This window comes from Adiantum capillus-veneris, chromosome 9 (genome assembly GCF_014529385.1).
Source record: "Adiantum capillus-veneris isolate H3 chromosome 9, ASM1452938v2, whole genome shotgun sequence".
Lineage (NCBI taxonomy): Eukaryota > Viridiplantae > Streptophyta > Polypodiopsida > Polypodiales > Pteridaceae > Adiantum > Adiantum capillus-veneris.
In genome coordinates this window covers 92,786,408-92,803,066 of record NC_140939.1, presented here as the reverse complement: position 1 = coordinate 92,803,066, position 16,659 = coordinate 92,786,408, and positions in this window count along the sequence as shown.

Genomic DNA, 16,659 nt, shown 5'->3' with positions numbered 1-16,659 from the left:
GTAGTGCACCTCAATGTGCTTCATCTTGACATGAAACATTGGGTTTTGTGCCAACTGTATGCTGCTAACATTGTCACAATAAATGAAAACTGGCCTCTGTACATGTACTCCAAAGTCGTGAAGTAGCAATTCTAGCCATGCTACCTCACATGCTTCCACCGCAGCACCCCTGTACTCTGCCTTTGGACTTGAAAGAGCAATCGTAGGTTTCTTCTCGTTGCTCCATGTGATAGAAGCACTTCCAAATGAGAACATGAATCCGTTGGTAGACCTGTGAGCGTATTTACTACAAGCCCAATCCGCATCTCTGTAGCCTTAGAGTTGCAACTCCAAATCAGCCCTATAAAAGAGTGCATATTCCAAAGTAGGACTCACATAGCGCAAAGTGCATGTCAATGCATCCAAGTGTGGTTTCGTAGGAGACTGCATAAATTGACTTACCAATCCAACTGTGTAGCTCAAGTCTGGACGTGAGATAGTCAAGTGAAATAAGCTACCCACAATCTTCGTGTACATGGTAGCATTATCAAGCACTTGATCTGCATCATTTCCCAACTTCAAATTCTTATCTAAGGGCATTGCAATTGGCTTACAATCAGCCATACCATACTTTTTCAACATATCCAAAGCATATTGCCTTGTGACAATCATACACCTTTTTTCATGCGAATAATTTCAATGCCCAAGAAATACCGCAAGTCTCCCAAGTCTTTCGTGTTAAATTCTTGCATAAGTAGAACCTCTACGCCCTCTATTTCAGCCACATTATCACCTCCAACAATCAAAGCATCCACGTAGATACATATTACCACAATTCCTGCCTCATTCTTCCACACATACGATGAATGGTCTGCATCAGACATCTCAAAGCCCAATGAAATGAGGAATGTCACAATTCTCTCATACTAAGATTTAGGTGCTTGCTTCAGCCCACACAATGACTTCTTTAGCTTCTTAGGTGATAACCTCTTGGACCTAATATACATAATTTCCTCCGAGTCTCCATTCAAAAATACATTCTTTACATCCATTTGTTTCAACACCCATTTTAATGCAGCAGCCACTGCAATAAACACACAAATGACAGTCATCTTAGCTATAGGGTTGAATGTCTCCTCATAATCAATACCATAAGTCTGTGCATAATCTTTAGCCACAAGGCTAGCCTTGTACCTACTCACACTGTCATCATCATTATACTTTATTTTGTAAACCCACTTACATCTAATTGCTTTCTTATCCTTTGGTAATGGCATTAATTCCCATGTTCCATTTGCATCAAGTGCAGCCATCTCTTCATCCATATCTTGCCATCATTTTTTATCCTTGACAGCATCCTCAAAACATGTGGGTTCTACTTCCTTTGTAATCTTCGCCATAAATGCACAATGACAAGCCACATAATTGTCATAAGTCAATCTTTGCACATGATTTCTTGCTCTTTCTGACGTGCGTGGTCCAGGATCATTTCTAGGTGTCCTATTCCCTGTTTGCATTCTTCTTGCACTCGGAGTCTTCACAGAGGGTATGCCAAATTCCTCATCTAAACTTCGCTCAGAACCATTGTTATATCGCAATCATCATAACCAACACTCAAAGAGGCATCATCAACTTTTTCTTTTCCTTTACTTGATATATTCAAAGAGTTCTTAGGACTCATTCTTTCAAGTAACCTGCCTCCATGGATTCTCACCATGACTTGTCTAGAGGACCCTTGCAGCCCACTCAAAACTTGTGACTGTGCACCTGTGTTTTCTGCAGCCACATCTCTCTTTTACATCAACCCTCAAATAATCTTTTACATCAACATACCAACTTTCCATTTCATCAAAAACGATGTCCTTGCTCACCCTCACTTTACCCATGACAGGATTGTAACACTTGTACCCTTTCTGCTCAAAGGAATAGCCAACAAACACACATTTTTTTGCCTTTGGATCAAGCGTACTTCTTAGCTCATTCGGCACATGCACATAAGCAATACATCTGAACACTTTAAAATCTGATACATGTGGTTTTCACCATTGAACTTTTCTTCAGGTGTCATATCATGTATTGCAGGAGCAGGGATCATGTTCATAATGTAGATACCTGTAGCAAAAGCTGCAGCTCAATAACAATGAGACATGTTCTTCTCATTCATCAATGCTCTAGTCACTTTTGCAATGTGCATGCTTATCATGAGAAAAGGATGCTTTTGCCTGCTTTCCAAATTGACAAGCTTCACATACTTTCTGAATTTCAACAACTCGAAATATAGGTAAACCTATAACCATCTCGTTAGTCTGCATCATTTTCAGCCTCTCTGGAACAACACCTGCACCTTATGCAAACATGGCAGCATTCACCTCGCGCTCATTTACATCCAAAGTAAACATTCTGCCCACTTTCTTTCCTTGTCTTATGCTCTTCGACAAAGAGACCATCCAAGTTAAACCCGGCTTGTAAACCCTACTCAACCATTGTTTCAATAGAAACTAGGTTCTTTGTAATGTTGGGTACATGTAGCACATTAGCCACGTACTTCACTTTATCATTCGTCATAGACAATGACACATTTCCTGTTTGCATAATAGGATGTGTGGTATCATCCCAAGTTTCTACATAACCAGGACTTTGTAAAGCCTGCATTTCCTTAAACCAATCACCATGGCTGGTCATGTGATTCAATGCACTAGAATCCTCATACCAAACACTATCACTTGATTTTTCCACATTTGTAGACATAATATTCAACATATGTTGCATCACGAATAGCCTCTTGGGTTCATTTGCATTCCTACTAGTGGTTGTATAATTGTTTTGTTGCCTCTTGTCTGTAAAATCATGTTCAAAGTGACCATGTCTTCCACAACCCCAACATACTGCATTTTCGTGTTGACCTGCATTATTGCGTTGCGCATTTCCATGACCTCTTGGACTCCCCCTACCTCGAAAGTTTCCTTGACTACCATATGTGTTCTAACCATGATTGTTGTTTTGCAATTGTGCTTGGTGGTTTCCTCTTCCTCGGCCTCGTCCACGACCTGTACCATGTCCTCTTCCTCTTTCGCTGTTGTTGAAAAGGACCTGTTCAAAATTATTTCCACCCTGCGTAGAGGAGTCTTTCTCAAGTTCCTTCTCTTCCACAATCAATAAGGACACTAAATCTGTAAACGAGGGAATGTTCTCTTGAAGATGGATGCATGCTTTACACTGTTTGTACTCAAGACCCAAACCTTGCAGACAGAATTCTACTTTATCATCATCATTGGCTGTAACAACAATCGATGCAAGTGACCCACATATGTTCTTTATCTTCAGCGAATAGTTATTGATGGGCAGGATTTTCTTCTACATAGTATTCAGCTCGGTCTTCAACTGCAGCTTCCTTGCCTTTGTGTTGGTCACATCCAATGACAGAAAAGTGTCTCAGATTGAGTATCCTGTATATTCCCAATATAGTGTCGTGTACATTGACAGAAAGCCAGTTAATTCCAATCTTGAAATGTATCAATTTGCGTAGCCTTCCTCTGGTAGTAGTGGTGCTACCTCATGCTCTCCATCAATGTAGTCCCAATAACCTTTGCCCATAAGGAAATTGGTCATTATGAACCTCCAAGCATGGAAATTGTTCTTATCCAGCTTTTTAGTGACAACTTGGTTAAGCACATCATTGTTGGACGACATGTTTCCAACCCTTCACATAGTCTTCGAGCAGCCTGCTAAAAGTAGTCGGTTACCACCTGTAACCACAATCTGCATACATACATCTGTTTCATTGTACTCAACATTGTTTGTGCACATTGCAACCAAACCAAAGATTTCTACACCACCTATATGTAGATCTGTAGAATCTCAAACCTTAGCGTTTTTGCATGTGAACGCACTCTAACTCCAAAACAGGGGTTGAAACGCGCCCAGAATGGAAATTTGGCTCCACAATCTAAGTCCCAAGAATTGATTAGAAACCTGAGACGCACAGTCTCCAAGTGGAATCACCTGAATTGTAGATTTTTTACTACGGCTCCCGGAAATACCTAAGCCGCTTCCTAGGTTGCTCCTGCTTGCTGCTCCAAGCTTCTCAAACACAATCAAGCTCTGGTACCATGTCAAGAGATAGAGAAGGAGAGATCTTGAGCTCTTGCAAGCGTGCACACACACACACACACACACACACACACACACACACACACACACACACACAAAGATGGAGGCAAAAGAAAATACTTCTTCTTCTTCACAAACTCAAGATAAGAGGTCTACAAAAACATCACTCTGGTAGGTAGACCATCTCGGTGTAGTCCAGCTATAGTATCACTGGCGAAGATATGTGTATCCACCAAGGTGTGCCAGTGATGATGACTGTCAGTGATAGTCATCCAAGAGTCGTACATGTTGAGTTTGACATCTCAAGAATCCATTGGTGGTGTGAAAGCCCAACTCTTCCTATTAATGTATGTGCGTGACAGAGAACGTAAAATCCATAGTGCACAAGAAAGACAAACATTGAAATACAAGCGGAAAAAAATTGTATGTCCAAGTAGAACTAAACCACTGGCCATTAACTTATTGGCCACCAGCCGGCCGTTTTTTGATTGCTTTTTGCCCGCCGTCCGGCAAAGGTATTTTGGCAAGAAGGAATATTTTGGCAAATCTTGCATAAAACAAAGATCTTTTCTTAGGCTAAGCATGGCTTTGAACCCATTTTTCTCTTTCTTTCCCTGTGAGAGATCTGTATTGGTTCTTCCAGAACAACCAAGAAAGTTTTCCTTGTACCTCTGTCTTTGATGTAGAAACATTGAGCTCTCTCTCTCTCTCTCTCTCTCTCTCTCTCTCTCTCTCTCACACACACACACACACACACACACACACACACACACACACACACACACACACACACACACACACACACACACACACATAATCTATTTGGTCATTGGTGTCGTGGACGGTCCACTACCAAATTAAAGTATTACACGTGTAAACTTACTAATAATAACTAGCGATCACTTAACACATTGTACGTGTCCAATTATCTTTGGTCACATCTCCACCAAACTTGACAAACCACATTTGGTGGGTGCAGAGAGGGAGCATCCATTTGTCAAAAGAAAGAGGTGTTTGTTATAGTTACTGGTCAATATATCTAAACAAAACAAAACACAGAGAGAGAGAGAGAGAGAGAGAGAGAGAGAGAGAGAGAGAGAGAGAGAGAGAGAGAGAGAGAGAGAGCATTTCATCACAACACCGGAGCAACTATACCTCCAATTATTCAAGGAAGGACTTATATAGAGAAGACAACTATATTAAGAATGAGAAATACCCCTCGTGGTACATCTGAGAGGTGCTTTTCTCATTTCCCAATGCTCCAAGTAACAACGATTGTTGTTCCATGCTCAAACAACAATCATTGGAGGTTGGTATGCATTGATCTTGACAAGCCAATGGTTTGGACTCTCAGTTCAATTCAAGAGTCTCATTTGGAACTAAGGTTGTAAATGTCTAGAAATTGAAATTATCTAGAGCTGTAGAAAGTAATTGTAGTAGCCGACCGACCATTTTATTTGTTTGCACCTGCATGAAGAGATTATTGCATGCACATGGGAGGCTATCTATCAAAGAGTCAAATCAAACTGATGCAAACTCATGTGGATGGAGATGTAAATGGGTTAGAGTCTCTTTGCAGTAAAGCCATTTATGTCAAAGGTGGGCATTTTACAATTTATTATTATAACTTTGTGGTTGTATACATTGAAGGATTTACCTAAATTTCTTATAATGTTGCAGAATGCATTGGAGGAATACCCCTAGAATATGTCAAATGTTAGATGTAGAAGACAGCTTCATATAGATAATCATGTGGTGGAGATGACAATGAACGGTGAGGTACCTAAGCTAGCAGAATCAAGAGACTGTAACCATAAAAAGCCAATGCAAGATGAACAAAAGGAAAAAAAGTAAAAAGACGATATTCACCATGTGGAGGGAAATCCAAGCCACAAGGATTTTTTTCGTTTTCGTCTTCCATGGTTCAAGGTTGACATTTGGTCATCAATGCAGCCCCAAAACCTTGAGCCACTGATGGGGATCGTTTCTACCGAAGTCAAAATTTGGAGATCAGAATTCAATTTTATATGTAGCCAAAAATAGTGTGTTGTCATCGAGGGCCGCTACTACCCCAAAAAATCCAACGTACATATGTACTACAAATCTTTTTTTCAAATCCATGTGCCTTTTAATGCTCATAACACTTTATTGATAGATGACACATTGCACAAATGTTTGCTTAATCCATTTGGCACAACCCTCTCCCCATCCTCATTTAAAGGATATCTTCATGATTTCTACCTAGAGAATATTTTGATCCCATATTTATAGCAATTGTATTTAAGCCCCTTGTCTACCTCTAAATGTGTTCTTTCAAATACACTACGTTATGCTAACTCTACACATCCAAATGATTCTTTGTACCTATCAAGCTAGTGCCAATTATTTGTTTATATATATATATATATATATATATATAGAAAGAGAGAGAGAGAGAGAGAGTCAAATAGTTATCACTATATGAAACAAACATCTGTATCTATCCAAAATATAATTTTGTGGAAGACTTCCAAGATGCATTACATTGAAACAATTTGAACTTGACCACAAAGATCTCTATAGAGAATTTGCTTCTCCCTTTGTGCATTATTGTGCCCAAAAAGAAATAAAATTCGGAGGTGTCATTGTCCATCATCTCCTCCGCTATGTCATGGCAAAGTTGAAGCAGGTTGGAGTGCTCCCCTATTCTTACCACTATCACAAGGTTGAGGTCTTTAGTCACCACTTCCACATCTATGAAAACATTGTTCTCCAAACTTACTCAATCTTGATCAATAGGCACATAGTCGAACGCTTGTACTAAAAGAACATGATAAGTGATTGAGTGGCAATCATATACTTGACAGCCAGAGTGTCAATTGCAAGCTCGCAGCATATGCCTTCCACATCTTTCATACACCAGCCTCGATCGAGATATTTTCACAAAAGGAAAAATTAAGAGATTTGTAGAGTAACATAGTTTTAGAGACATGTACATGTTAGGAGTGTCAAATATACTACTCCGCACAAAAACTCAATGTTGTGTCAGAAACTGATTAGTCTATGGAATTCTAGATTTGTAGAGTAACATAGTTTTAGAGACATGTACATGGTAGGAGTGTCAAATATACTATTCCGCACAAAAACTAAATGTTGTGTCAAAAACTGACTAGTCTATGGAATTCCATATGGTTGGTAGAGGAACCTTTACCAATGTTACTTTTTGTTTCCTTTGGTTGAGTTTGTAGAAATGTTCTACGCCTTCATATGCAAATATCTTTCTAGTTCTTCCTACATATTGTAAGATATTATGTGAGCATGGGTTACAAAGATGAGGTCTATAATGCACTCCATGGGTTCACATTCCTCATACAAGGAAGAATAAACATTTGTAGATATAAGAGAACAAACTGAAGGATAAGCATCTTAAAATAAAAGAGCTAATTGTAAGAATCCACCTACAATTGCATCGTGGGTGATGAACCATTGAAAATTTTGTAAACATAAGAGAAAAAAATGAAGGATAAGAATCTTAAAATGGAAGAGCTAATCGTAAGAATCTGTTACAATTGCATCGTGGGTGATGACCCATTGAAACATTACTAGCCATGAGCAATCACATCAGAGTGAGTGAAAAGGTGTTGAAATAAACCTCTTTCACAATCTTCTTACCAACTTCCATTTTAAAATCTAACAATCTTGCTTTCCATGTGAAACAATGAAGATTTATTAAATAGGACCTTTTTCTCCTTATAGGTTGCATGAGAACCCATGAACCTTGCTTATCTTGTACACTTTCCATTGATGATCTAAGTTGCATTATACGCTATTCGGAATACGTATAATATGTCATATATAGATATCCCATATTATACGGGCGTATTATACTGTGCCACATCAGTAAAAACGGGCAATCGTATTATTTCTTTGTTTCTTCGATCAAAGATTTTTTTGATCGAAAGATCTTTAGATCTAAAAACTCTCTATATAAGAGCAATGTTGTGTGATCACATAGCATCTCTCAAGTAAACAAGAGATGACTAAGAAAATATAAATACTAACAAAAAAAATTACGAATAAAAATTTAAAAAATGAAATTTTAAATAATATTCTATATAGTTAAAATTAAACATAAAAGTTGAAACTTAAATAAAAAAGTAACAATTGTTTAGTAATGCAAAAAAATAAGATAAAAATAAGAAAGCGTTAAGTCTAGTTTGGTATCCTGGGAAAAATTAGATCTATCTATCAAGCTATTTATATGTCCGCCTATCTTTTATCTATCTCTTTTTATTATTAAATTTTCTTGTGTATCTATTACACTATCTTTAATTTATCTATCTGTGTGTCTATTTATCTATTTATTAATATATTTATTTATTTGTCTATAAATCTATCTTACTCTATATCTATTTATCTATCCATATATCTATCAGTTGTCTACCTATCTATATGTCTATCTATTTATTTATCTACCTACCTATCTACATATCTGTCTATCCATCTATATCTCTATTCTTCCATCCATCTACGTACCTATCCCTCTATCTCTCTATCCTTCCATCCATCCATCTACCTGTCTACCTACCTATATATCTATCAATCTTTTTGTCCATCCATATGTGTCTCTGCCTATCTTGTTTTTCAATTGATTATTATTATCTTTATTTCTTAATTATTTTTTTGATAGTTTTTATTTCTTTGTTAATATTTATACTTTCAAACTCATTATTTATCTATCTAGCTATCTATTTTTAACTCTTTATTAATATATCCATTTAATATATATATATATATATATATATATATATATATATATATATATATATATATATATATATATATATTTATTCTTTAAAAAAGTTAAGGTCTAAGTCGCACCCAGTACCAGTGGGGGGCTTGGGTAATAGTGAGTAACGGAATTGGTTCTTGAAGACTTGGAAATGAGGAGTGCTTTGCACCTCCATGTCTTTTGCTTAACACATCAAAAATCCACAGTGCTTGTAACATTGCAAGAGGGCTCGGATTTCTTGCATCACAACATGAACATGCCTAAAATTGGCAAGCAAATTATCTTGTTGGCTCTACTAACACGCATAGAATACACTTTCTTTTTTATTTATCTTGTTGCCTCTACTAACACGCATAGCATACACGCATAGCATTTATAGTGATTTATCTTTTTGATTTAAAAATATTTAGATCAAAAGATCTTTTGATCTAAAGATCTTTCGATCGAAAGAAATTTTTTCGATCGAAAAAAATAATACGGGCTATTCATGTATAATATTGGATATTCGCGTATAATCTTGTACAATACATATAAAAATTATTATATGACGTATAAATGCAACCCAATTGATTATCTACAATGAAGGAGTTTGAAATGAAAATAGGGCTTATCCTAGTGCATGGCCTTCTTTGAAAACTCATGGTAAGATTAGTTGGGGAGAGAGTAAAGAAACCCTTGGAGTTTTTTTGACGAGAAGAAGAAGTAGCCATGGTTTTGAGAGCAACAAGAAAGCAGACCTTCTAATGGATGGAAACAAAGTTTTGAGAGATTTTAATGGAGGAAGAAATATAGAAAAGTCACTATCTCTCAATACATGATGGCTATAGCGTTTGTTGGCAGCAAGTTCACATATTGAAGAAGAGGCCACTTCCATAAGACGAAGAAGTTACCTTCCTTTGAAGATGAGATTCTATCGATTTTATACAAATTTTATCATTTCATGTATTTTCTATGTTACATGCGTTGCTACTCATTGGGGTTCATTTTTTCTCTCTCTTCTATATGGCCCTCTAAAAGACCTCCATAACTCTCCTAATGACTCTTATCATTTGGCCAGTATCATAAACCGTATGTCTATAAAAGGGCATTGAATCATGCTTGGATGCCGATTATTGCACACTCAAGATCATCTATATCATAATCATAATCATCATACTCCCAGTCAATATGAGAAAGGTATGTTACAAAGTGTACACCATTCCAATGCATAGACATATGAAATTGGATCTCATTAAAGGGAAACTTCTTTGAAAGAGGAGGTTCGCGAACCCAAGCTGGGTGAGCTTGGACGGTAGTGTGCGTGCAGAGAGATGGTGAGAGGCATTTCTAGTTGCAGGAGAAGAGTCTACATAAGTTTTTAGAAGTCCAAAAACTCGTGAGATGAGGTTTTTGGGACTCTTTTATTAAAATGTGCCATTTGGCCACTTTGACAGTGCAAAACCTTTAAAAACAGTCCAAGTGGCCCAAAGGCCATAAATGAAGTATAATGTTTGTACATGCCCAAAATGGTGGGCTAAAAATATATTTGTGAATCTCTTGAGCAGAGCACACACTAGAAACGGTCAGAAGGAGATCCGAAGTGACCTCTGGGCATTTAACCCCAATAATCTCCCACTTAAAGGCACAAAGAGATTCCTTTAAGATATGTAACTCCCACCATCTATAGGCAATGCTCATGTTGTGCCTTAGAAATGTTTTGGTAAGAGCATTTGTAGGCTTTCATGCATGCTAATGTTGATAGATGAAACCAAGCCATCATCAAGAATTTTTCTGATGAAATGGTACCGCACATCAATGGGTTTGATACACGCATGAAATATGGATTTTTTAGCCAAACAGACTGCGCTCTGGCTACTATCAAATCCAAGCACAGGAGTGTCATCAAAAAATCCAAGCTCATTGATCAGGAGGGCTAACCATATATCTCCTCAGTGTGATCAAGATATATTCATCCTCAATTGTTGTGCCTTAGAAATATTTTGGTAAGAGCATCTGTTGGGCTTTCATGCGTGCTAATGTTGAAAGATGAGACCAAACCATCATCAAAAATTTGTTTGATGAAATGGTACCGTACATCAATGGGTTTGATACGTGCATGAAATATTATGGCATTTTTAGCCAAACAGACTGCACTCTGGCTATCACATCCAAGCACATGAGTGTCATCAGCAGGCAATCCAAGCTCATTGACCAGGCGGGCTAACCATAAAGCTTCTTTGTAAGCCTCAGTGGTCGAGATATATTCATCCTCAGTTGTAGAGAGTGAAACTATCCTCTGAAGTCTAGAGTAGCACCACCTACTGCCAGGGTGTACCCACTAGTTGACTTGTGAGTAGCAACATCGCCTGCCATGTTCGATATCACAATATCCCTACATTTTTAATGGATCCTTTCCATAACACAGGCATTTGATTTTGCGTTAGGAAGAGAATGGGGTCTAGAAGAACCTCTTTATTTGGAAGTTTAAGAAACTCAAACCTTTTGTATTAAGAAAATAATCAAAGGATAGCTTTTGAATTCAAACAGGCAAAATGGCTAGTTTATATGAATTTAAAGTTTCCCTGCAAAATGGAATTTAAAATCTAGCGGGTAAAACCATATCATGTAGCATATCTATGGAAAGAGCTCAATGCGCAAATTATAGATCTATGATCTCCGCTCAAATCGGAGATCATATGTGGAAGTTATGGAAGGCCAAAAATCATAAAACTGTCCACCTCCTTTTTGGGGGAAAAAGTGCATCCTTTGACCATTCTTACACATCTCTTACACACCCACCATTCTTGCACACATGGCATATACCTATTCCTCAAAATGTTAATCACCTCCATAAGCTCATGGAAAATAAAGAGGCCCTTCTACACCCCCTACCCTTCCTAATGGGTCCCTTTCAAGTATCTCATTATGGACTTTACAACATCCCAATGTGCTCTGCCAGGATTAGACATAAACCTGTTCACTGCTTCCACTAAATAAGCAATGCCAGCTCTAGTGGCAACCATAACATAGTACATGAGAGAGCCACAAGTTGAAGCATAAGGTACTCCCCTCATAGAATTGGTTGCATCATTAGTTTTTGGGTAGTCACTTGCACTCACGGACTAAACTTGTCAACTTTGTGCCCATGAAGAAAGTAGGAGACTATTGTGAGGGGAACTAGGGAAAACACTACCCTTTCAGCACAATACAATGACATAATAACCATGGTGTTTTGGATAGTGGAGCAAGCATAGCCATGGCAACAAGAGCCATCTAGGAAGCCTCAAAAAAACTAGCAACCAAGCAAACAATAATGAAACTACAACTAGAAGATGGACACATTGAGAAAACAATGGGATTACTAGAAAATGTGATAGTTAACTCTTGTGGAAATGACTAGCAACACACTTTTACCATTGTAGATTTCAAAAAGAAACTGAACCGTATGAAATCATATTGGGAAGACCATTCATGAGAGAAATACAATTGATCCAAGATTGGGAGAATGATTATCTCTACTTGAAACAAGTAGGAGCAATTACCCGAGTAAATTTGAAAGACCATTCTAGCAAGGATTTCATGAGGACACCTATACAGGAATTGTTCTTAAATCTTAGCAGAGACTAACATTACATGTGGCTGCAATAGCACGTTCAAAGTCTTAGCATCAGCCATATTAAACCTATCAAGTACTTTTTCAATGTACTTTTCTTGATATAAATACAACACCTTTTGTTGCCTATCTCTCGTTATGAGAATGCCCAAAATATGTTCACCTAAACCCAAATCTTTCATTGCAAAAGTTGAATTCAGCTTTCTTTTAAGAGTGTCAAGAGTAATTTTATTCTTCCTGACTAGAAGCATCTCTTTTGATGTATAAACAATGATCTGCATGGTTGTGTTTCAATCCATGTTTCAGCATGAAAGTGTCAAACTTCTTGTACCATTGCCTAGAAGCTTGTTTAAGCCTATACAAACTTGTTTCCAGCATGCATACAAGGTCTTCCATTCCAGGTATGACAGAACCTTTTGATTGCATCATGTATAGCTTTTCTTCAAGATCATCATGCAAGAATGTTGTCTTTACATCCATTTGATCCATCTCCAAATCCACGATAGCAATGAGAGCAAAAAGAACATGAAGGGTAGTCATTTTCACAATAGGGAGAAATAACCTCACAAAAATCAATGCCTTCCTTCTGTGCATATCCTTTGGCAACAAGCCTTGCTTTGTACTTGGGTTTGGCATTGACAATTTTGATGTTGTACAAACACTTGTTAGGAATGGATTTCCTACCCTCGGGTAACTTAATCAAATCCCAAGTATCATTGACATGTAGAGCCTTGATTTCTTCGTGCATAGCCAACTCCCACTTGCACTTAGAATCACATGACATGGCCTGTTTATATGTAAGAGTATCTCCTTTATTTGTGTATTGCAAAGAGGGGTCAAATATTTGAATTAGTGTCCTCACCCTGCTAGAACTCCACACCCTATTATCTACATTATCTGGCATAGGTACTAGATGAGGAGGGATGAAATCATCATCCTTTATGGGTTGTACCATTTTCAGCCCTATTTTCAGCATATTCTCTTGGCTACAAATCACCTCTGAAAATCGCCTTCACGTGCATGCGATGACTGACCAACATCTTCTGGCTCAATAACCCTTGGCTCACTAAGAGTTTTGAGCCTTTGTGGAGCATTTTGAACCTCAATTTTAGAACCAACAGGTGGCTATACATGTTGAAATTTTATATTTTTAGAGTCAACACACATTGCTTTTAAGCAGCTTTGCCTCATGAAATACAACATCTCGCCTGCGTGTAACCCTTTGAAGAGTAGATAGCCATACTCTATTGCCCATTTCTCCTTCATTTCCATATCCCATGAAGCTTCCTTTCATGGACTTGGCATCAAGCTTGCTCCTCAACTCAGGCCTTACATGCACAAATGCCTCACAAGCAAAAATGCATAAGTGTTCATATGAAGCGCGTTTGCTAGACCAAACCTCTTCTGGGATACCAGATTTCAACGCAATGTGGGATGAACGATTGCAAATAATAATTGAAATTTTACGTGCCTCTTCCCAAAAACCTTGAGGGAGATTAGAGATGGACAACATGCATCTAGCCCTCTCACTCAATGTCCTGTTATATCTCGAGCCACACCATTAGACAAGGGACTCTAAGGGGATGCTATCTCCCTTGATACCATTTTCTTGACACAACTTAATAAGTTCATCAGATGTGAAATTATCCCCATTGTTTGTAAGCAAGCATTTTAGCTTTCTACATGTTTGGGTAGTCACAAATGCATGAAAAGTTTTCAAAGAAGCAAACATGTCACTTTTATTATCAACAAAGGAAACAAAATACGCAGCATCACCCATTCTCTTTACATGCATGCTACATACATAAGAATGTACAAGATCAAGACGATCAAATTTGCAAGAGACTCTAAAGTAAAAAGAATTTTTCACTTGCTTTCCATATTGACATTCATCACAAAAATCAAGTTTCAATCCCTTAGTATCAACACAAGAGAAAAGAACATCAAGTCCTTTTTGGCTCTTATAGCCTAATCTTTTGTGCCAAAGCTCCAAGTGAGAGTCAATCTTTGCTATAGCAACTAACTTGCATGGCAAGGCTTTGCAATGCAAGAATAAAGTGTCCCCTTCTTTGTGCCCTTAAAAATTGTTGGAATTAGGGTTGCAGAGAAACGCACACAGCTTGGAGAAAATGAAGGAAGCTTAAGGCACACAATAGAGTGTATTACTTAGTGTGAAATGGAAAAATAGATAGCCATAAAGTGATGGGCATATATACAATGCACGGGGGAAAAAACCTCCTAAAGAGGGAAAAAATGCCCCGGCGGTCCTAATGTGTTCACACACATCACTACCACATGTATATGGTAACAAATCCCCCTTGGGATGATGCCGTGAATGAGATCCTGGCACATGATTAAAGGGAAGTGCCATGCCCTAAGGACATGATTGATCCATAAAGGGGAGTGAGCCCAAATCTTTTCCAAAAGCTTCGAGCTTCTCACGAGACAATGCCTTTGTGAAAAGATCTGCAAGGTTGTCCAATGTTGGCACATAAGCCAAGCTAATCTCTCTTGCTGAGAACCTCTCCCTGACATACTGGTAATGCACCTCAATGTGATTTGTGCGAGTATGAAAAACTAAGTTCCTCTCAACCTCCAATGCACTTTGACTACCAGTGTAGATAGTGTTGGCAGTGTCCTATCCAACACCCAAATCAACCATAAGGCATCTGAGCTATACACACTCAACCGTAGCTTTGAAGACTGCCATGTACTCAGCCTCACAACTAGAAGTGGCTACAGTAGGTTTCTTCTTGCTCAACCATGATATACATGAACTTCCAAGCATGAAACAAAAACCACTTGTGGACACTCTCGTGTCAAAACAACCAGGCCAATCTGAGTTCGAAAAAGCATGTAAGTCTAGCGGCAATGATCCCCCCTTGGGATAAAACAAGCCAAGATGTAAAGTGCCACTAAGGTAGTGAAAAATCCTCTTGACAGCCTGCCAATTCTTAGACCCTAGGCTATGCATAAATTTGCTGACCTGTGAGACTACAAACTGAATATTAGGCCTCGTGTTGCATACATAAATGAGGCATCCAACAATAGTTTAGTAAAGAGTGACATCTACAGGATCACCAGAATCAGGAAGACTCAATTTTAAACATGTTTCCATGGGAGTGGCAATAGGTTTGCAATCCTCAAGTCCAAACTTACATAGCAATGTCTCTATGTAACTTTTCTGACACAAGGCAATACCACCATCACACTGCTTAAAATGTATGCCCAAGTAATGATGCAACATCCCCACATATTTCATCTTGAAAGTAGCATTCAAATCAGCCTTAAATTCATCAATATGTCTCTCATTTGGTCCAGTGATCAGCAAATCATCTACATAAATAACCACAATGAGAAGTACATCACCCTCACGCTTTACATACAATCTGCTTTCGGTTGGATTGTTATGAAAGCCTTGTTTGACTAAATGAGTATCAGATTTCTCATACCAAGCACAAGGAGATTTCTTCAACCCATACAAAGCCTTCTTACATTTGCACACTTTGTTCTCTTGCCCTTTTATGAAAAGACCGCGAGGCTGCGTTACATAAACTTCCTCAAATATGTCACCATTCAAGAAAGCAGTAACAATGTCTGATTTATGTACATCTCGACCAAAAATGAGCTGCCAATGCACATAGGAAACGCACAATAGTCATACGACAAGTGGGAGCAAAAGTCTCTTCATAATCTTTGCCTTTTTTTTGTGTATAACCCTTTGCAACAAATCGAGCCTTATGGCGATCAATCTCACCATCCGGCTTGCATTTCAACTTGTAAACCCACTTCGTACCAATGGCCTTTTTACCAGGAGGAAAATCACATAAAGTCCATGTGTCATTTTCTATAAGTGCAGCATGTTCTGATTGCATGGTAGCCATCCAATTTTCTATTTTTTTTTTCATCAAAAGACAGAGGTTCTTGAACATCATGTAAGCTAGACACAGCCAAAGCATAACAATCTGATGCATAAGATCCATGGAGAGATCCTGAATGAGTACGACTAGACAAAGGTGCATCCAATTTACTGTCACACAATGTATGCACCAGCCATTTTGGCATACCTCTAGCCTGCTCATTTTCAACCCGTTCCTCATCAAGTACATCATGTACATCTGCATCAGTAATAGGCTGATTTATAACATTTTTTGAAACCCCCATAGGTTGTACATTTGCCTCATTGGAATTTACATTCTTATTTCCA